This window comes from Alligator mississippiensis, chromosome 4 (assembly GCF_030867095.1).
Source record: "Alligator mississippiensis isolate rAllMis1 chromosome 4, rAllMis1, whole genome shotgun sequence".
In the NCBI taxonomy this organism is placed as follows: domain Eukaryota; kingdom Metazoa; phylum Chordata; order Crocodylia; family Alligatoridae; genus Alligator; species Alligator mississippiensis.
In genome coordinates, this window is record NC_081827.1 from 52,383,762 (window position 1) to 52,407,636 (window position 23,875).

A 23,875-nucleotide genomic window follows, 5' to 3' on the forward strand; every position below is an offset into this window, starting at 1 on the left:
AAAAGCCCATCTTCATCCTCTCTCTAATAGCTCTTCAGGCATTTGAAGACTGCTATCGGTTCTACCTGTGGTCTTCTCTACTCCAGACTAAATAATCTTAGCTCTTTTAGCTTTTTCTCATTTCCCAGGGTACAATCATTTTTGTTGCTCTGTGCTACACTCTTTCCAAACTGTTCACATTCTTCTTGAAGTATAGTGTGCAAAAAGGGACACAGTATTTTGAGTAATGCCTCACCAGGGCTGAATAGAGTAGAAAAATAATTTCCCTTGATTTGGAAGTGAAAATCCTATTAATACACCCAGAATGCTGTTAGCTTTTTTTGCAACAAGAGCACACTGTTGGCTCATTCCCATCTTATGGTTGACTGTGACCTTCAGGTCCTACTTCCCTGCAGTACTGCAGCATAGCCATTCATTCTCTAGTCTGTATTTGTGCATGGAATTATTCCATCCCAAGTACAGGACTTGGCACTTGTCCTGGTTGGATCTCATCTGATTGATTGCAGACCATTTTTTTCAAATCTATCCAAGTCATTCTGGATCCCCGCCCTACCCTCCAGAGTGTCTGGAACTCCACCCAACTTGGTGTTGTCTATAAATTTGTTAATTGTGCACTCAATCTCATCACTGAAATCATTAAAGAAGATACTAAACAATACCAGACTCAATACAGACTCCTGGATAACTTCAGTTGATACCTCTTCCCATCTAGACATTGAGCTATTGAGGACTACTTATTCAGTATACTGATCCAACCGGTTATGTATCCACTTAACAGGACTTCCATCTAGTTTGCATTTCCTTAACTTGTTAATGAGACTATCATGGGAGATGATGTCAAAAGACCTTCATCCAGGTATATCATATACACTGTTCTCCCCCAATCCACAGAGCCTGTCACCTAATCATAGAAGAAAATCAGGTTGGACAGGTAGGACTTGCTCTTGGTGAATCTATGCTGGGTCTTCCTGATCACCTTGTTCTCTTCTAGGTGCTTCCCAATAGATTCCTTGAGGACCTGTGCCATAGTCTTCCCAGATATCTTGACCTGTATTACCTGATTGACCTGTAATTCTCCAGATCCTCCTTCTTCTCTTCCTTAAAGATGGGCCTTTTTCCAGTTATCTGGAACCTCTACAAGTTATCAAAGAAGGTAATCAATGGCTCTGAAATTACTTCAACCAATTTCTTCAGCATTTTACGCTGCATCCCATTTTGCCCTGCTCACTTGACAGCATCTAGCTTCTGTAGGTAATCCCTAACCTGTCCTTCTACTACTCTAAGCTGTTTGCCTCCTTTCCTATCTTCACTGCCAACTATACTTGTCATCTTGTAGCTGCCCCTGGTTTTGAAGATTAAAGTTAAAAAGGTATTAAATATTTCAGCCTTCTCTGAACCATCTGTAACTAAATTGTGTTTTGCATTTCATAAGTGACCTACAGTTTCTATGGTCTTCCTCTTACTTTTGACATACTGGTAGAATCCTTTTTTATTGCCTTATATGTCCCTTGCCAGCTGTATCTCAAATTGTGCCTTGGCCTTTCTAATTTCCTCCCTGCATGCTTGCACAATACTTAGTTCCTTGGATATGACCAATTTTTCACTTTTTATAGGATTCAAAGAGTTTCAATTCATTGAAGAGATTTCTGTCTACCCAGACAGGTCTCCTGTTATGCTTTCATTTCTTCAGTTGCATCACGATAGTTTGCTTCTGGGTCACTCTAAAGCACAGCCAGCTCCCCTGGACTCCTTTTTCTCAGACTTTCTTCCCAGGGGGTCCTGCCTATTAGTTCCCTGAGTTTGTTAAATTCTGCTTTTCTGAAGTATAATGTCCTTATTTTGCTGTTCTCCTTCCTTCCTCACCATAGGATCTTGGGGCATTTACAGTTGTGCTCATGAGGCGGGAGGGTTAATTAGCACTGCTGCAAAAGCCACACTAATCAAAGCACCTGAAGTATCTTGTGTATCAGCATCCTCATGGTGCAAAATGGCTGTGGAGGTGCTTTAACTAAACTTCATCAAACAAACTTTAGTTAAAGCACCCCTGCCGCCATTTTTCAGTGCAGGGACACTGATACACATGACGCTGGAGTCTTCTGGAGTGCACTAATTACTATGCTCCAGCAAACTCAATTAATTGAGCCTGCTCCAACGTGCTGTAAATCCAGCATGTTGAAGCAGCCTCCCTACATGTGCATAGGAGCCCTTGAATTCTATCATTTCATGGTTAGTGTCACCCAAATTATCTTCCACCTCACCTTCTCAACCATTTCTTCCCTATTTGTGAACAGTAGGTCAAGAAGAGCTTCCCCACAGCTTCTCTACTATTTGTATCAAAAAATTATCCCCAACACTCTAGAACTTGTGCACTGCTAGGTTGCCCTCCCAGCAAATGCCCTGATAAAGTCCCCTATGAAAACTAAGTCCTGTGATTTGGCAGTTTCTGTCAGTGGTTTAAAGAAGGCCTCTTCCTCTTCCTCCTCCTGGTTTTGTGTCCTGTATTAGATGCCTATCATGACATCCCGCCCCCCGTCCCCCAAGTTTGCCAACCCAAACAATTTTTTTTTAACTCAAAACTGATCTTTTCCGTCTCAGGGAACACATAATGTTATTAATTAGTTTCCCCACCTATTCCAGACTTAACCTTTTGTCTGCTATTTTGTGGTAGAATGGCCCTGTTTCATTTCATAGTCACTCTGTCCTACCTCAGCCATGCTTTGAGAATACTCCTCACTATTTATGCTATGTTTTCTATACCAGCATGGTGGGGCAATATTATGGGGATCTCAAGCCTTCTCTCCATGGAACTGCAGTCAAGAGACCCTGAAATAAGCAGCAAAATCCAATGCTACTCAGACTTCTACTTAACTTCCATTGACCACTTCCTGTCTAAACTCTCATCCCTTTGACAGTGTTTCCTGAGACCATCTGTAGGCCTCTTTCTCAGAACCCTTCTCAGGCTGAATGTCTCTCTCCAGTTATCCTCATGCTCTGGCTTCTACATGTGTATCTCAGGAAAAGTAACATGAGGAACTGGGTTGCAAAGCGAAGCTAAGCTAACAGATGTTCACCCTACAGCATAGTTGGTGTGGCACAAAATGATTTGTATGAAGACACTGGAATTCTTCACAAAAAAGAATAAAGGAACTCGCATTTCCTGACAGTATGATGAAAAGGTTGGAAATTTCATGTCTTCATGGGAAGTAGAAGTCACTTTTTGAATGGCTTGTGTCAGCTTTATTGGAAAGGATCCAGGCATTGCTGCTCAGTAGAAGATGTAGAAAATGTCCATGGTTTCACTATATAATACCACGAAGCCAAAATGTCTGGACAAGGGACCGTGAATGGGACTGTAACTACATGACTAGCAATAATTGTAACAACTCTTCCTTCATAACAACTAGGTGCCTGGCAAGCACCTATTAACTCTGTCTCCTATCTAGGGAGACTAATGCAAAATGGATTACAGTTGTCAAACAACTTGAATGACTCACCTGAATGAACTCTTACAAGAAACAAGTCTCTGCAACTGTGAAGCTGAGCTGTCACTTCTAACCAATATGACAAAAATTAATTTTTATGCATGTATTATTTACCTAAGTGATGCATGTATTATTTATCTAAGTGTTGACATGCTTCTCAGAAAATACATGCTCAAGTCCAAATACTCTGAATAACTAAAATGTATATTGTGTACCTGTATTTCACTACTAAGTTTAGTTCTAGTGGTGTAGAAATAATGTTAATTACCAAGAGGCAAGGAATTTTTGTGATGTCTTTTATAGCTGGGAGAGTGGCTATACAAGCTTTCAGGCATCAAGGGCCATTCCTCAAGTCACAAAAAATCTTTTCTTCTTGGATATTTCACAGTTACAACAACACTTCAATCCTACTATAGCATGGAAGCTAATTACTAACATAGTTGAGATTATTTACATGAAAGTCATTACACTAAATCAGCCTTGTTCCATTTGAAGCAAGAAACTGTTTCACCACACAAAAACTACTGTGATAAATCCTGAATGTTTCAAAGAGTAGAATTACACAGATTTTGTAGTCCAGAGCACTGACAGCTTAGACAGTAAGGGGAACTGAATTAGCTTGAAAGCTAAAAAGTTTATCCCATTTGAAACCAAATTCATCAGGGAATGGGGACAAAAGCCCTGCGGTAAGTGGAGAAGCGGGTGACCTGGAGGATGGGCAAGCAGGAGTGGGCAACAGGGGAAGCATTCTCATTCTTCCTGAGAAATTCAGGAAATCTGCTAGTTCCCTTAGGTGCCTGTACATGAATGCGTGGAGCCTTGGAAACAAGCAGGAAGAATTGGAAGTCCTCACACAGTCAAGAAACTACGCATTATTGAAATCACAGAGACTTGGTGGGATAGGTCACATGACTGGAGCACTGTCATGAATGAGCATAAACTTTTCAGGAAGGACAGGGAGGACAGAAGAGGAAGAGGAGTTGAACTTTATATAAAAGAATTGTATGATTGCTCAGAATTCCAGTATGAAACTAGAGATAGGCCTGTTGAAAGTTTCTGGCTTAAGGTCAGAGGGAGAGCGACAAGGGTCATGGTGGGGTCCACTATAAACCATCAGGCCAGGACAAAGTGGTGGATGGAGCTTTCTTCAAACAGCAAGCAGAGTTTCCCGATCACAGGCCCTGGTTCTCATGGGGGACTTCAACCACCCTGACATCTACTGGGAGAACAATACAGCAGTGCACAAGCAATCCACTTAGTTTTTGGAGCGATTTGAGGGCACCTTTCTGGTGCAAGTGCTAGAGCGGCCAACTAGGGGCCATGCTCTTCTTGACCTACTACTCACAAACAGGGAAGCATTGGTGGGGAATGTAGTAGTGGATGGCATCTTGGCAGCAGCAACCATGAGATGATCAAGTTGAGGATCTTGAGTAACGTAAGGAAAGAGAGCATCAGAGTTAGGACCCTGGATTTCAGAAAAGCAGACTTCAACTCCTTCAGGGAACTGCTGGGCAGGATCCCCTGGGAGGCCAGTCTGAGGGGGAGAGGAGTCCAGAAGAGCTGGCTATACTCTAAAGAAACCTGACTGAGGGAGCAGTAATAAACCATCCTGATGTACAGAAAAACTAGCAAGTATGGCAGAAGACCAGTGTGGCTTAGCAGGAAACCCTTCAGTAAGCTTAATCACAGAAAGGAAGCTTATAAGAAAGGGGAAACTTGAACAAATAAATAGGGAGGAGTCAAAGAGCATTGCTTGGGCATGCAAGGATGAAGTCAGGAAGGTCAAAGTGCAATTGGAGTTGCAGCTAACAAGGGATGTGCAGGGTAACAAGAAGGTTTTCTACAAGTATATTGGTAATAAGAGGAAGGTCAGGGAAAGTGTGGGTTCCTTATTGAATGGGGGAGGTAACCTTGTGACAGAGGATGTAAAAAAGGCTCAAGTACTCAATGCCTTTTTCACCTCAGTCTTCACAGGCAAAGTCAGCTCCCAGGCTACTGCACCTGGCAACACAGTTTGGGGAAGAGGTGAACAGCCAATTGCGGCAAAAGAACAGGTTAGGGACTATTTAGAAAAGCTGGGCGTACACAAGTCCATGGTGCTAAATGAGATGTATCCGAGGGTGCTCAGCAAGTTGGCCAATGTGACTGCAGAGTCACTGGCCATCATCTTTGAAAACTCATGGCAATCTCAAGAGGTCCTGGATGGTTGGAAAAGGGTGGATATAGTACCCATTTTACAGAAAGGGAAGAAGGAGGATTCAGAGAACTGCAGGCTGGTCAGATTCACCTCAGTCCTGGAAAAGTCATGGAGCAGGTCCTCAAAGAAGCAATTTATAAGCACCTGGTGGAAAAGAAGTGCTTAGAAATGGAACAGTCAGCACGAATTCACCAAGTGCAAGTCATGATTGCCTTCTGTGATGGCAACCTGATTGCCTTCTGATTGCCATGATGAGATGACTGGCTGTGTGAATGCAGAGAGACTGGTGGAGGTGGTATACCTTGACTTTACCAAGACTTCTGATACAGTATCCCACAACATTCTCCAAGGGAAGCTAAGGAAGTATGTGTTGGATGAATGGACTGTCATGTGGACAGAAAACTATCTGGTTCATTGGGCTCAGAGGGTAGTAGTAAATGGCTCAATGTCTAGCTGGCAGCTGGTATCAAGTGGAGTGCCCCAGGGGTCGGTCCTGGGACCAGTTTTGTTCATTTTCTTCATCAATGACATGGAAGATGGCATAGAGTGCACCCTCAGCAGGTTTTCAGATGACACCAAGCTAGGGGAAGTAGTAAATACACTGAAACTCATTTAAGCCCCAAACACATATTAAAATAATACTGCAATTGGGATCAGAGGAAATTTTTGATTCATCCCAAACATCATGCCTCCTGCCATGCCAGACATGTATGGCGGGAGGTCTAAACTATAAGACCTAAATACTTCTGAGTACCAAATACCTGCTGAGACAAATTGAGGGGAGGTATGTATCCAATATGATTATTTTTTAGTTTGCTTGAGTGGGAGAATTCATATTTTTTTACATTAACCGTCTTGGGTTCTAACCCTACTTCCAGCCTCTGTATTAGTTTCTGTGTATATGACTTGGGATATTTCTTATTGGTTACTTGCAGAAAAAACTACCTGCTTATATCTTATCTGTAGCAACAGTTTGATAGCTAGAACGTGATATTTAGAGGTTTGCTTTTGGGAACTGGATTGTAGGTAAAATAGATATACAGTAGAAAAATGGTCCAAGGAAACAGCAAGGGTTAATTCATTTCTAAAAGCTTGTTTGTGACAGTTTCCTTTGAGGCCTGCAGGCATACACATCCTGGGACATTAAAAACATCCAAATAGTGCTCCATAACATGAGACAGGCTTGCTGCTTTGGCACCAGGTCACAGTGATAGCTACAGAACCCTAGGAATTTCCCGTTTCGGTGGATGGGCCAAATTAGGAGGCCAGAGCATGCCCAAATTAAGATGTGTGCATGTGATGGGTTTGGGAAACAAAGGAATATGCTGACAGGATAAAACATGGACAGTATAACGATCACAGGGAAACCAACCAATGATACCCGAAAATGAAGAGTCATCAGAGGAGGCAAAGAATAGTAAAGGAAGGATTTCAGAGCAGCAAAGTGTCCCCGAGGGGGGAACCTGAGGCCACCATGGACACAGGGCACACCACTAGCCCATTTCACTCACCTCTTTGGGGGAGGCAGGGTGGGCCTCGCCTCTTGACCTCCAGGCTGCTGACATCTGACATTCAAGAAAGAACCATGGGGTGAAGCTCACACTGGCCAGATGTAACTTCTCTCTGTGAATCCTAGAACTGGTAGATATAGAATCGGTGGCAGGTGGGGCAGGGCGGGGCGGGATTTTGTTTGCCTTGCCTGCATTATTCTTATCTGCTATCACTGTGTATGAATAAAATTTGCCTATTATTGAATGGAGAAGTCATGGTTGGTCTGAGGGTTTGAGTCTGCCTGGAGCAAGATATCTGGGTCATAAATTGAGTGCCTCCACAGTTCATATTTAATGATAATATTTTAGATAATGAAACACTTTTACAGCTGCGAGTTAGCAAGCGCATTTTTCCAACTTTTTATTCATTCTGTTTATTTGCAGAGGCCATGTAGGAAGTCAAATTAAATGAACCTATAAGTAGCTGTCTTTTAAGATAGATAAGTTTAAACAGTGCATTTACAGCCATTCTCCTCACAGCTTAAGTGGACATGCTCCGTATTGGAATCATTTACTAATGAATCGATTGTCCTCCAGCTTTCTTTCTTTCTTCTCCTTAGAAGCTGAGCCTTAAAATAAATAACAGTTGTTCCTCCCTAGCTTGGTTAGATATTAAATATTAAGTCATTTATTTACACTGGAAATTTAAAGTGTTATTTTCATCTGTTCCAAAAAATTCTCTCTTTGCTGGAAACAAATTTATTGCAGTCAGATGTATGATAGTCATCAAAAGATGTCTGTAGATGAGTTTAAAAAGTTATCACTTAAATGATTCCCATAATAAAGACTAAACTTCAGACCAATAATGTAGTACATTAGAAGTGGAGGAAAACATCAAACATTAGAACTGCATTTGAAATGATCAAACAATAGTAAAAGGTTTGCATTTTCCTTGCAATTCAGAGCAAACTTAACTATAATATATAAATATTAAGACACTCTGAGCCTTTTGGATAGGTGGGGTATAAATCTAATAAATAAATACATATAAATAAAATGGTATATGGGTCAAAACTCAATAGCTAGGCCAAAAAATTTTCAAAAGTGATGTCTGATTTTGTATATCCCTTTTTCTGGGAGCCCTATCTGACTTTGAGAATACTGGTCTTACATGTAGCCTAGACCGAGAATTGTTCCTTATGTTAGAGATCAGTGTGGCTGCCCAAAATAAACAAGAAAAGCTCTGATTATTTTTATAGATGGGGAACTGAGACAGGGAGAGGATAAGGGCTAAATACACAAAGGGTGCTGACAGTGGGGGGAAAAAACGGGCACTTTACTTTAAGCTCAGTGCACACCTGCACCAAGTGCAGTGTAAGCCCAGAAGAGGTGGTGCATTAGTTTTTAGATAAAAGTGCCAAAAAGCCCTACTGAAGCACCTGATCAATACAGACACTGCAAAGCCTTGTCAAACTAATGCACTGCCTCTTCTTGTAAAGCTCTGGGTTTTAGGGGGGTGGGAGTGTTCCACATCTGTTACTGCCCAAAGGGATCACATTTTTCACTAGTAAAACTTCCCTAATTGCCTGCAGGGCCAATTATTTTGATGCCCCTTCCCTAAGCCATACATAGTCTGGTTTGCATACTTCCTCCTAGCCTCATATATCTCCCTTTCTTGGCTGCCCAGTGAGTTTCCAAAGGAGAACTGAAGAGGATCTAGCCAATGCCTAGGACATGGTTTGGTGGTTATAGCACTTTGCTGAGAAGCAGAACATCTAGATTGTAAACCCTTCTAGATGAAGGAGTCTAGGGCTGTGACACTCTGGACAATTAGGCTGACCAATAAGCTATAGTACAAAATGGTAGGAGGCTCCTCTTTGCCCTGCCCCAGTTGTGATTTTTATCTAACTAAAATGTTTGGCGCTACATCAAACGTAGGTTAGTGCAGGCGATGCTGAACCACAAATTGTGCTATTACACTTAGGAGCAAGAAAGGTAACTGGTATCTGGCCCTTAGATGCCTAATAGGTAGAATAGAACTTAGCCTTCTGAGAGGCTTTATGTAATGCCTCTGCAAATTCTCTGATGATTTCTGCACTTGTTCACTACATAGTCATTTGACTCCTTTGTTTCATTAATTGCCATCAAGAGATAACAATTTAGGAAATAGTACAAAGCATCTGTATTCTTGATTATACCCATACTTGATTATTCCCCACACTTTAGTGCTAAGGTTACTAGGACTGCAAAATTGTCTGCAAACTAAAATTGTATGCAAAATTGTCTCTGTGCAACTGCAACTATTCATGTAGTTAATCAGGCCTTAGAATCATTTAAGCCAGGGGTGTCCAACCTTTTTGAATGTGGGGCCGGATCACAAACTTTTTATCACCCAGTGGGCCGGCGAGCCATATTCAAAGACCTCACAGGAAGTGGTATCACATCAGGAAGTGATGTCACATGACCTTTGACACCAATGAAGTTGCAAGAAGTGACAGTGAAATGGGTCTGGAAATGTGGTTTAAAATCCAAAATAAAAACAATATAAAAGCAAGAACGAAATAATACCAAACACTTGACTAAAATAAACACTTTCGCTTCTACTCACTTCTCAATGAATGAAAGAAGCATAATGCAAGTTGACAGATCAAATGTGGAAAAGATATCAGCCAGAGTGGAAACTAATCAAAGCAACAAAATATGGGCATTTTTGAGAATAATCTAGACTATTTATATGTAGGGTGACCATATATCCTGGATTGGCTGAGACAGTCCCAGATTTTATAGGCTGTCTCAGTGTCCCAGCCACTGGAGAAAATTTAAACAAAAGTACCAGATTGGTGGGAATCTGGGAGCTGGGGGTTGGGGCTGTGTGTGTGTGTGCGTGTGTGCATGCATGTGCATGTGTGTGTGCTTCCAAGCACATGTGTGTTGCAGCAGATAGAGCCAAAGCAGCTATTGGGATGTGCTGGGAAGCATGGTACTTTTGTCACTGGAGCAAGGGCTGTAGGCTGGGGTGGGAACTGGGGTGCTGGCCAGGCTGGGGATGCTGCATGTGCTCTGTCTGCCCTGCTCTGACTCATGGCTCTGGCCCCATTCTGGCACCTGCTGCTGCATCCTGGCTGTGTGCTGCTGGGCTAAGTCAACATCAGCAGTATTGCAGCCCCATGTGGAGAGCCCAGTCTGGCCTGGCCACATCCTGCCCTAAGTGGAGAGGGGAGTGTGAGGCTGGGGCTGGCTGGCCCTTCTCCTGCCCCTGCCCCTGCCCCTGCCCCTGCCCAGCCAGGGACTCATGGCCAGGATGCAGCTGCAGGTGTCAGGATGGGGACAGGGACAGGGCCAGAGGTGTGAGTCAGACAGGACCCATACAGAGCCCCAGTCTGGCCAACGCCCTAGTCTGCAGCCCTGGCTGTGGTGAGAAAGGCACTGTGCTCCTGACAGCTGTTCTGGCTCTGCTCACTGCCACACACTTCAGCATGCATGCATGTGTGTATGTGCACGTGTGTGTGCATGTGTTTCACTCATAGAGATGTAAAAGTCATCAAATAGGATGCCTACTATCTTTAAGAGCCCAGTCAGACCCATCAGGTATGGTTAGGAGGCGGCTGGACATAGAGCACCTCTGGGCCGGGATCCTCCTGCCTCCCGCCCAGCCTGGCTCCGGCAACCACGTGCCCTGCAGCCCTGGCCCTAAGGCACCCCCAGCTCCACGCGGGAACTTACCCCGTGCCTCCTTTCCACCACACATGCGGACAGGGCGCGGACCATGCTGCAGCTCCCCCAGCCGCGTGCCAGGGGCAAGGGGCGGAGCCAGAGAAGAAGTTACAGGTGCTGTCCCCAGCTCATCCAATCAGGCACAGCTGGGGCAGCCCCGCACCACACAGTCCTCAAGGCAACGGCGGCGGGACCTGGCTTATGTGATAAGCCCAGCCCCGTGGGGGTAAGCAGCTCCCCTCCCCTCACTGCCGGCTAGGGCCCGTGGGCCAGCCCTGCCCGCCTTGCCTTGCCGCTGCCCCACCGCCGCCGCTGCCGTGGAGCATGGAGCAGGCGCCAGGACTCCTCGCCTGTCCCAAGTGAGGGACCTTGGGCCAAAGAAAATGGCTTGGTGGGCCGCATGGCGGCCCGCAGGCTGTATGTTGGACAAGCCTGATTTAAGCCTTATAACATTAGTTGGTTCACCTTAAAGATTTCTACTTCATATTGGCTTCTTGACCATTTAGATACATCGGCTTCTTTGATCCAAAACAAATGCCTTGCTAGGTATACATTTGCTAAAGATTAGGTATCTGTATGATATTAATCGCACTTCTATTTAAATTAGGCAGCACGAACCAAACTATTTGCAGTAGTGTTGGGCAGGTTACCTCAAAATGAAGGGACCTGCTCCTGAATTCTTTAGATATCTTTTATTTTCTGATCTCATTTCTTTAACTTTTTACTGACATATTTTAGATTAATTTTACTTAGTATACTTTAGGATGTTGTGGATTGATCCTATTTTATTTCTACAAATTTATAAAGCATAGAAAATAGAAGAAAAGCGTAAAAGAGGAAGTTACTTCATAACTTAGCAAGAGTTTGTGATTAACCCTAGCTTCTTAGCTGCTATAGTTAGGTGACCTACATCTCCTCTGTATGAAATGCAGAAGCAGTGTCTGCTGTTGGCATAATTTAAAGGCTTGAGCCTAAGTTATGCAAAAGTACTGGCCTATGTGTGGGTGGCTGTACTCAGAGTTTTGTCCACCACTGTTTCACCTTTACTGTATTCATTAACAGAGCATTTCTGAGCCTATCAATACATGAGTGTTGCTCTCTTTCCCTAGCAAGCTCACAATATTGAAACTTTTTACAGGATTGCGTAAGAAGGGATTTGTCCCTCAAGCTCCTTTAGGGCTAGAATAATTAGGCTTGTCTAGCCCTATCAGTAGTGGGTCTCAAGGATAACACAACTGAGCATGCCCTACCCACATAGGTTCATGGATGCACTTCAGAACTGGAAATTCACTTAGCAGGCCACTCTGCACTCACCTCCAGTGATTGTCTTTAGCCCTTTTGTCTCTGACAGGTCTGGGAATGGTCACTTGGACAAGTCTAGAGCAGCAAATACAGGCCCTGGAGCTTATCAGCAAATTGAAATGGGCAGAGCATCCTCACCTCCCCAAGACCTGCCACAAACATGGAATAGACAAGCCCACTCTGACACTCTGATTCTAGTTAAATAATGATTCTAGCAAACAGTGCAGCCAAAGTTGTAGGCAGAGGGCTAGACCTACAATAGGAAGTAGCACATATATTAACATTTCATTTCCAAGCCTCATCCCCCTGAGCAGCTCCTCCATGCTTCACTCAGGTCCCTGAACAGACTTCCTTTTGAATAAATGGCTGAGTTGCACCGCTGGCTCATATTCCCAGAAAGCCATGTAAATTTACTATGACTTGTATGCTCTTTACAGGTCAAGCACTAGGCATTGGCTTAGTCACCAAGGGTGCGATTCTGCTGCCCTCACTCATGATGCATAGTCCAATTTTATTCTATGGTCTATCCAGGGCTCGAGTTCCACTCCGACTCTTGTGGGGGTCTGCAGCAGTGGCAGCCAGAAGACAGAAGGAGCCACCACCACCACCACCTGAGCGGCTTAGAAAGGCACAGGGCAGGCCGGGGGCTCTTGTCTCAGGCGGGGAGGGGAGCTTTCGCCTCTTATGGGGAGCTTATGTGGGGCTCTCTTCTCTTATGGTGGGGCTCAGCCACCCCAAACCTCCCCCATATTTCAAACCCTGTGTCTATCTATGGACGAGATATTATTTAATACAAGCTAAATTGGCAGAGTTTTGCCATAAAGTTTGAGCAGGCCAGTTCTCTTCAGCTGAGGGCTGCAATACACATTAGCTACTGCATTCAGTTCTATTCAGGTTCTCACTGTGGTACCTGAAGCCAGACACAAATTGCTTTTGTAAGTGCCTAAACAGGACAGGCAGAATTTATGCACCTATGTCACAAAAAACAGCTGATTTTGATTGAGTACATAGTTGCTTAACTTTCAGCATAATCCAGATTGTTGCTTAAATATTCAATCTGTTAGATTTAGCAGAGCATACCTAACTCCTGACTGAGACCGACAGCATCAAGTTCACACAAAGCAGAGGACCCAATCATTCAAGAACACAGGCAGGGTGGTAGTTTTGCACTGTAGCCTAGTTCAGAGATGTCAAACTCACCCCACTCATCAGGCCAGATCTATGCACCAGGGCTTCCTGAAGGCTAAATCTGGACCCAGCAGCAGCAGCCATGGCTGTAAGACAAGTGGTAGCTGTCTCAGACGGCTGAAGCCGACTTGAGGAGGATCGCTGATTACTCGGCCGTCAGGCGGGCTGGTGGATGGAGAGGCGGGACACAGCGTATTGGTTGCAAAATAACTTTTACTTTAACTTTACTTACGCTGCTGATGGCCGCGACACAGATGGTAAGGTTGCTTACGTAGTTACAGGTAACGAGTTGCTTGCGTAGTTACAGGTAACTGGCAAGAACCGACGAGTTTGTAGACAGAAACGAGCATGCAAGATGAAGGATACGTCGGGAACAAACGGTGACGGGGAGATGTTGGAGGGTGATCAGTCCGCCAGCTTTTCTCTGCCACATGGCAAAGTTCTCCGTACTCTACTATGTGCTCAGAGCTCTCCAACTTGGGTGGAAGCTGCACAGATTTTTATACGTTTAGAGTAGCCAATAACAGACTGCCAGGTGGGAATAGCTAATGAGGCAGAACGTACCAAATTTGAAAGTAACTGCGGTTATTCAGGGCAGCTCTATTGTGACAGGGGCACTCAACTCATTTGGTTATGACATGCCCCCTTGACCATGTCACAATAGACAAGGGAATTAGGTTACAAGTAATTTTCATCTAGGAACTCGTTGTCTTGACAAGGTTCAAGTGGTAAACGGGTATATACATAAGCAGATAGCTTAACAAATCGCTTTTTAACAAACTGTAAAATACAACAACCCATACATACAACAATGGCTATTACTATTAATGGTAAACACAAGGTAATGAGGGGAGTTAATAAATGCATTAACCAAGATGACGTGTCCCATCCCATCCAGCCGAAAATGTCGGCTAACCATCCCTTTCCGATCCCAGCGACGTTGTTGGTGTCTGCGGCAATTTGTTTTATGCGGTCGAGCTGATCTTCTAGTGCAATAGTAATGTTAGGTATGCTAATACAACAGTGTTCCCTAGACAAGTTAAGGAATTGACACACGCCTCCCAGATGTAGTAGCATTGCGTCGAGGGCTAAGCGGTTTTGCATGGTCATGTGCGATGTAGCCTGTAATTGCTGGTTTAATAACCGTAGGGATGTTTCGGTACTATTGGCTAGAAGCTCAACTTGTTCAGCTAACTTAGCGATAGCGACTCTTGCCTTGCCTATCGCTATTCCCCATGCAAAATAACCTTCAAGCGCCCACACGAATTTTTGGTTGAATTTCTCTTTGTCCGTTAACTCGCTCCACACCAGAGCGCGTCATTTATGGCGACGAAGTATGGCCGGACTACTCGGGTGAGATGTGTCAACACTTAAGTGGGGGCAGAGTACTACTGTACTCAAAAAGCACTGGACGCCCGTTAAGGTGGCCGGGAGGTTAGTGTAAAGCTGTCCGTCCAAACAAGCCCATAGCAACCCTAAAGGGGCTGACGTACTAATTAGTGCACAGCTTTGACCTTTCCATGCGACTAAAGCTACCTCGTGAGGGAGATCTACCGTGTTGGGGGACGCGTCGTAGCCATGGCACCACTGACTGAGTCTGGCTGCCCTCAAGATGGGGTAAAAATATGAGCGCCAATCTTGGGCATCCGACACATTGATGGCTAGCAACCTGTTCCAAGAGACTAGAGATCGGGGCCGCTGAAGGACGGATGGAACCGGGCCAGACTCATTTTGTGCCCTTTTGTTCGGGCCTGGGGGAAGGGCTAGGTACCATGTTGGAGTAATGGCTGTGGGGTTCCAGGCTAACAAATTATCGTCCCTGGACCACTTTACTCCTTCTGGGTTAATCCCCCACGGTATCTCTGAACACGCAATGTTATAGAAGAGCCGAACAGGGGCAGGTGGAAACATAACCTCCGATCTACAGACAGAGCGGTTCATTTTAGCTAGGGTCAAGTTATGTGGCCATGAATACCGGTAATAGACGGTGTGTTGGCGCTGAGAATATATAAAAGAATGTTGAGTTATCATAATATTGGGGTTCGGATTGGTGTTCCGGGCTTTAAACCACTTATCAACATTAAGAGGGTATACAAATGAGGTTAACACCGGGTCGTTAACAGAAAGGGGTAGGCCCAACTCACTACTATCTCCCGTGATGTTCGCCCAGAGTGATAAAAGGGACAGGACCGAGTTAGAGGTTGCGAAGTCAGTTCCGTTCGCTGAGGAAACCGTCAGGAACAGCAGAAGCATAACGACGATCCCGTTCACAACATGTGAGTAAGCGGCCATCACTGTGTCAACCCAAATGTGCTATGGTGGATCTCGTGATTGAGCAGCTGTAGATTGCTGCTTCGTCACTGCCAGGCCTACAAGGAAACAAAAGAAACAAAAGAAAACCGTAACTGGGTTCACTACAAGGAAACTGGGTGAAGGGCGGAACGGCGAGTCAACCAGTTGTGGTGAACGATAATGGGGGGACGATCGGGCCTTTCCTCCAATAGGACAGAATAGGTGTTGGGATACTGTTCCGACCGTTGAACTGTTCCCCTGTAGACTTGTGGATGAGATTGACGAGGGTGCGGTATCGAAACCCACACTAACTCATCGGGTTGGAATTTAGGTTCCCAGGGTAGAGGTTTCTTGGGATTGGCCTCGTCCCATAAGGGCTTTGCGGTGTTCAGCGAAATGAGGATGTCATGATTGTGCTTAGTCCAGTTTTTGTACGTCCCTCCCCCTCTGAGGCAAAGTTGTTCTTTGTATAAGCTGATGTGTCGCTCTACGACGCCGTTGGATTGCGGGTGGTATGGCAAATGGAGATGCCATGCGACGTTGTGAAGACAAACGAATTTGTCTAGAGCATTAGAGTTAAACGGGGGTCCTCCGTCAGATTGAATTTCATGGGGAGGTTGCCAGGCGGCAAATGCAGCGGTTAAGGCGGAAACAACAGCAGTGGCGTTGCTTTTCCGTAAGGGAATGACCTGTAACTGGCGCATTCCCAAATCGACGATGACCAATCCCTTATTTGGTGGTTTGGACCCCGGGAGGGGCCTGAGCAGGTCTATTTGCCAGACTTTTCCCGCCTGGAATTGCGAGGGTTGAAAGCTCCGTCTTGATGTTTGGTTCGATGGCACTTCCCTTTGGCACATGTCTCACAGGCCTGTGCTACCTTTTCCCAATTGTGTCAAACTCCATACGAGGTGAGTTCTGTAGTGGCTTGGCGCCAGCATCGATGGCTGTCCTGCGGTCCCGGGTGACCCCAATTCTCATGAAGCCATGCGAGGAATGGGCTTACTTCGGGATCGGGGGTAGTGGTGATGGGCAGAACTACGTCGGTCCGGAGTGGATCTTCCAAGAGCTTATCGATGACCTCATGCACTGGGTCGGTGTCAGGGCGGTGTGACTTGGTGTGCTTAACCAGTGGGAGCCGTGTAAATTTAGTTAAAGTTTCCCAGATGTCTTTCCAGTCATTTAAATTTTCGATGGGAAGGGCTGTGCCGGTAAGGATCTTATAGATGTACTGCGAGTCGATTGCGATGATTGGAACCGGAAGTGTATCATGGTGGTGCATTAGACAGTGTTGCAGCACCTTAAGGAATCCCAGGAGTTCGCATTTTTGAGCAGAATTGTCGTCTGGGTGGGCCCAGAGTATTTCCACGTCGTGGCAGGCCTTACAATAGTACCCGTAGCCTCCGCCGTGTCGGGAGGTTCCGTCCAAGGCCATCCAGACCAGGGCGGAGGTTCCATACAGTGTTGGGAGTTTCTCCCCATCCCCCGGGTTGGGGTCGGGTGGTATGTCATCGAATTTCCAACAGCACCAGTTATAATGATGGGTGAGTACCAACGTGTTCCATGTCTTAGGCTCTCCTTGAAAATATGGGTCGACCTTTTCTGCATCTAGCAAAGGTAACAAGGTGGTGGCGGGAGTGCGGAGCGTTCCGTGCCCCCTTGCTAATGGCTCTACTAGCTGTCCAGCCAGAAGGATCTTTCCTACAGCCCCATACCGATGTTGTGCTGCTTGAAGAGTTTTATGAGCGGTGTATACCAGGTCACTGCGAGAGTTGTGCACGACAGCCCACACGTGGTTAGTGGTGAACCCAGGAGTTACGATTAATGGTTCACCAAGGTTGATTGCATGGAGCTGCGTATCCTTGACAGCGGCTAACAGGCGATGCAGGTTCCGCTGATCCCCTTCCCTCCAAGGTGTGGATTTTCGGGACTTGTCACGGACCTGTCACTGTAACTTAGTGAGGAGCGTTAGATGGCTGGGGTTAACATAGTGCCAGTACCAATTTAAGTGACCCAAAAGCTGCTGAAAATGTCTTTTAGTTACGGGCAGAGGTTTCTTTAATGGGTCGATGTCGGGGCCATTATGCGAGATTCCGTGGCGGATGGAGCCAACAAATCGGGTGCCGAGGAACGTGATGTCATCTATGGGATGCAGGCATGACTTTTCCTCGTTGATCGTCCATCCCTCACCTTGAAGGTGGGCTACTAGTTGGTTGACTATGCTAGTAACGATGGAGCTATCATGGCCCATAATAGCAATGTCATCAACATAACTCCAAATTCTTAATTCCTCTTCTGATGGAAGGGTGTGTGAGGTACAAAACTTCTTTAAGGTATTATTCATAGCACCAGTGGCCAACGACGGGGCGTTGCAGTATCCCTGCGGACAGACCGTCCATTTGTACATAGTGCCCTCGATGCACATATTTAACACTCCTTCAGGGTCAGTAATCGGAATCAAGAAGAACATGTTCTTTAAGTCTAGGGTGACTCCGACCCACTTGTCTCACTGGAATTGGGCCATTTCGGACATACATTGTGGTAGGGTGGAAGGGTTGGGTTGCTGAAGTACTTGACACCTTTTGTTGGCCTCTCTGTAATCAACGACTAGCCGGGCTTCATCGGGTTTTCCAGGTTTTGTGACTCCCCACCCCGGTGATAGGTAGGTGCTAGCAGTTACTGGTTTGATGCAACCCCGTTGCTCGAGTCGTCACAGGAGGTTGGTGAGGGACCCTTTAAGGGGGCCCTTAGTTGGGATTGGCCGGTATCGCCAGGTGGAGGTGTTGCGGAGCGTTGGTCGGTGCCAATCCAGTTCCGGGATAGCAATGGGAAGCACTTGTAGCACCTGTTCTTTGAGGTTAAGTACTTTGCTTCCCAGAATTCCCAGAATATTGATGCCCCCTAGGACACCATTTAGTACATGCCCCTGGATTTGGAACTTAATCCGAGGTGTCGCGGTTATAGCGTTGAGTCCTTGTACTTGGATGGTCTTAGTAGTTTTTATGTGGGGCGTGGTATTGGTGACAACGTTGATCTGGGCCCCCGTGTCGAGCAGAAAAGATACTTGGCGGCGTTCGCTTGGGTCATGAGGATTACAAATGAGGAGCTCAACGTAGGGTCGGATGTCAGCAGGGTCGAGTATGTGAAGGCCGCCGGCATGACTGACGGCCGCTACTCGTTTTTTTGTTTCTCATTAAACTTGAATCCTAGCTCACTTGCCAAGTGACATTGACCTTCGTCCCCTAGGATACATAGCTGTTGTTCCGAAAGTTTCGAGTGGTTTAATAGGAATCCAAACATGGCCCTCTCCTCCGGCGTTCTCTGCGGCAATGGTCGCGGTGTTCATCAAGAGTCAGATTCATGACGTCTCGTGTTCTGGGCCTCAATCGGGTATGCAGTGAGTCGATGCTCTGAGTCGCTGGAGGTTCTTGTGGCCAGCTTCATAAGGGCCTGCAGCCGCGGGAGTTGGCTTAAGAGATTACCCGCGGGCTGGCCAGCCACTGGGTTGAGGAGAAGCCAGAGCGTTATAGCATCCTCCCCTCCATAAACTTCCACGCAGGCCTCCACGCTGTTGAGAGTTGCTGGAACAGTTCCAGGATTTCTCAGGTGGTGGTGGGGCCACGCCCCCCGCTGCTGAGGTTGTGTCAGTCCCAGCTGAAACATTCTTGGGTTCCAAGTGCAGTATGAAATCCCTATTATAGCCAGCAGAAGTTGCTCCGCACTGGCTCTTGGTGGGCGACCATCGTGCTACGCGTGGGATTTGTGGCTAACTTGGCCTGCAACAAGCGCTGGAAGTGGGATGGGCCAATGAACGTTACCCGCGACCACGTCCAGGTCGGTGGCGTGCCCCCCGCTCCATGAAGCTTGGCGGGTTAGAAAGCTAGCCTCTTCCAAGTCCAGTAAGTCCAACCCAAACTCCAAGACTAGTCGTCCTAGCCATATGGCTAGCGGCTCTCCAGGTTTTATTTTTGATTCCTGGCACAATTCCTGCAGCTTTCCCCACATGCGGGTGTGGTATGTAGTGGTGGTGTGGGTTGCACCCTGCGCATCGACGACTTGCTTCACTAATGCTATCGGGTAAGCCGCAGTCGGGAGAGGGTTAAATTTGTCAGGTGGGAGCACTGGATACAACTTTCCTCCCTCATACGGGGGGGCGGTTCCACTACTGGCTCCACGTCAGAGGGCGGGGCTTCTTTTGGCGCCACTCCGAGGGGCGGGGCCGTGGGCTGTGACACAGCCGGCCCGCCTCCCAGGGGGATTTTCGCGCCCTTTTCGCTTTCCTCAGCGCCATTTTCTGGCAGCGGCGCCATGCAGCCGGCGCCATTTTCAAGCATTGGCCCCCACCGCCTGCTCCAGTGACTCCTTGCCCCCTGTGTGTAACTGAGCCTTTAGATTTGCATTCTCCCGTAGTAGACCCGCTACCGAATGGAATAACACATTTATTATTTTTCCTTTATTCCACTTTGTCAACCCCCATCTTGCCGCGTGGCGGCCCTCAGTCTCCAGGCCCTCCCAGAGCTGGCCAAGGAGTTCATGACCGCGCGGTCCAGGCACTAAAGCCGGACAGTTAAACCAGTCCAGTGGGGTGGGTTCCCCTCCTTCCCTCAGGTACCGGGTGCACTGGGCAAACTCTTGAGCGGGGGTCGGATTTTCCGCCTTCTTCACCTTCACCCCTGCTAGGGATAGGGTCGGTGTTTCATCTGGGGGCCGATAGCAAATCCGGTCACTGCCCATTATGCACCCGAATGCCCTGGGAAACAGCTTTGCTCTCCATTCCTTCATGTCTGCTCCTTCCCCTTTCACCGAGAAGTAGCCGTCAATGTTCCTTCCATCCCCTCTTACCGCCTGGTGGTAGGCGATATGCGCCCAGAGTTCATCTGCGTTTTCCACGCGGCGGGTCCCGGTGCGCCAGGGGCAGCACTCAATTAAATTCATCTTCACCACCGTGCCCTTAGATTCTGTTCGTGACGCCATGTCTCAGACGGCCGAAGCCGACTTGAGGAGGATTGCTGATTACTCGGCCGTCAGGCGGGCTGGTGGATGGAGAGGCGGGACACAGCGTATTGGTTGCAAAATAACTTTTACTTTAACTTTACTTACGCCGCTGGTGGTCGCGACACAGGTGGTAAGGTTGCTTACGTAGTTACAGGTAACGAGTTGCTTGCGTAGTTACAGGTAACTGGCGAGAACCGACAAGTCTGTAGACAGTAACGAGCATGCAAGATGAAGTATACGTCGGGAACAGACGGTGACGGGGAGATGTTGGAGGGTGATCAGTCCGCCAGCTTTTCTCTGCCACGTGGCAAAGTTCTCCGTACTCTACCACGTGCTCAGAGCTTTCCAACTTGGGCAGAAGCTGCACAGATTTTTATACATTTAGAGTAGCCAATAACAGACTGCCAGGTGGGAATAGCTAATGAGGCAGAACTTACCAAATTTGAAAGTAACTGCGGTTATTCAGGGCAGTTCTATTGTGACAGGGGCACTCAACTCATTTGGTTATGACAGCAGCAAGGCAAGCAGAGGCAGCAGGGTAAGTGGTGGTGGAGCAACTGGCAGCAGTTGCAAAGCAAGCAGTGTTGGCAGTTCTGTGTCAGCATAATTATTGCTTACTCCTGCCACCAAAGGCCCTATAGCCCCAAATTATGTGGCAGACCCTACTCATCCAAGAGGAAATGATTCCACAGGCAGGATCTAACCAGCAAACTATATGCTTGCTACCACTGGCCTAATTGGTTTTTTTACATAATAGTCTAGTTAACACTATTTAATCTTACACAGTGATTAAAAAGGCAATCCAGGTCTTCCCCCTCTACGAAGAGTACCCTCATCACTGGGCCAGAGTCACAGGTGATGTGTAAGCCAGGCATTGGGTCCAACTGGGCTGCAGCCCCACACCACGCTGTTGGTGCAGAAATCCCGCGTCCACCGCTGCCACCACTCCCACTCCTGATGGGCCCTGGCTCCAGCCAGGCTGCAGCTCCATGTCCCACACCCCTCTGTAGGCACAGAAATCTGGAAGGGCGTGTGCTTCCCACCGCCCCAGTGCCTCTTGATATGTCGGTCATGGCCACAGTCATGCAGCCTCTTGCTTCTTGCACTTCTTCTGGCATTATGACTTTTTCAATTTTAGCTGCATAGTCACCCAAGTTCAACAGGAAGGTTGGAGCATGCCATACCTGCTCTCACCCCATCCAGCCTGGCCCGTAGTCTGGTGGTTAGGGCACCATCTTGAAAAGTAGGAGTTTGAGTCTTTTCAGGTGGCTAAGGATAACCCAGGTCTCCCATGTCCTGTTTGAGTGCTCTTGTCACTAAGCTATTGTGGAATAGGTAGGCAGCATCACTACACCCGGTGGCTATGTTTAGAATAAAAGTTGCTGTAGATGCTGCTCTTTGCATTGACTCGAACTCTGAAGTTGTGAATCAGACCCCTCCCCTGTAGGCACTCTGGATTCCAAGATGATGTTGTGCCCAATATGCAGCCAAGGAACCATCCAAGTTTAGAGGGCTTGGAGTTCAAACACACCTCTGGCTCTAGCATTTTCCATTTGGTTACAGTGGGTGTATCTACTCATGAAATTAGCATGCCTGAATAAACGCTGCTGCAGTTCACACTGGAGTTAATAACTCCTGGGTGCCATGTTTCTACATGTGCCCAGGTCTGCAGCATCTTGATCTGGGTCAGAGCATTCCTGGCTGGCAGGAGACCTGAAGAGCCAGCCTGCCAGCCTGGGGCTGCTCTGACCTCACTCAACGTGCTGTGCAGGGGCTGGCTGAGGCACAAGAGTGCTTCAGTGGAGGGCTAGCCTGCAAGCAGCCCCCATACTAAAGCATCCTTATGCCCCAGCCAGCCCCATCACCATCAACATGTGTGTTGTGGCACACAAATAACAGCACAGAAGGATGGTACTTGTTCTAGTACAAGTACTATCGTATGGGGGTATTTATTAGTTTACTTCAGCCTAATACAGCTGCACATGTAGACACTGAGACTTTACTGTGGAGCTAATTAGTCAGCTCTGCAGCAAACATCTTCTGTAGACACACTCAGTGGCTGTCTTCTTACTCAGTACTAAGGCAACTGGGATAACTCTTCGGAGGTAGCTAATGTCTCAATGGACTGTATAGAGATTCTTGATGCCTAATTATTGCTTGGGACTGCCCTCCTGGGACAAAGCACAATGCCCAAGTGTAGGCATCTGCAAGAACAATTTGGATCTAGCTTTGAGTGCCTTCAAGTAGTAAATTAAACAATATAACTAGTATCCACTACCCACTGGTCTTTCTTCTCATTCCTCATCTTTTTTTTATTAAAATATACATGTGCATTGTGTTAATATTAGCAGAGATAAGGTTCTTTCATTTTTTATTTTGCAAATAGACTTTTGATGAAGTAGACCAAATAAACATAAAACTTCATGAGTTCCTTTTGCTAATTGTGTCATTTAAGTTAACCTTGTTTAGCAAGTCATGCTTATGTGATACTGGTATTATACCTAACCCTGTAAACTCATTTAGGGAACAGCTTGTTTAAAGAGTTGAGATGTTTCTTTCATTCTTTACTACAAGCCACTAAGAATAAATCCTATTAAAAGTAACGCAAATTGCTGTCATTAATAAGATAATCCTATTTGGCCTATATAGAGTTCACATTTTTCTCCAGCAAAACATTGTCGATACTTGCTTCTTTGGGCAAGAAAGATGTATTGTTGCCCAAGCAGGCTGTGCTGCCTTTATAGATAAATATCACACTATCATCTTTTTATACTAGTCTTGATATTAGCATTGTTTTATGCAAAACAGCTGTGTGTGCTAGAATCAGCTGTGCAGCCTGTAGAAGTAGGACAACAATCCATTCCTTTATTTTAGAGGAGAGGTTACTGGTGAATGCTCAAGAGGAGATATCACAGAGAGTTCCACTGTGCCAGGAACATGGTTTACCACTGACCTGAAGGTTATTATATTTCCCCATGTGCTATATTAATAATATGCTAATTCTACTGATCTATTGTACTTTACAATGTGCAGTCATTCAAATGGATATATTGTCAGTGGAGGAATGACAGCAGATTCTGTGACAAAAGAATTTTATGTTCTAAAACAGTGATTATGTGGAAGATAGCACAGTCTAACTAAATGAAATCTGAAAGCCTGGCATCCCATAATCTCAATTCACAGCCCTAAAAATATCACACTGTCCTTCCTGAAAGTAA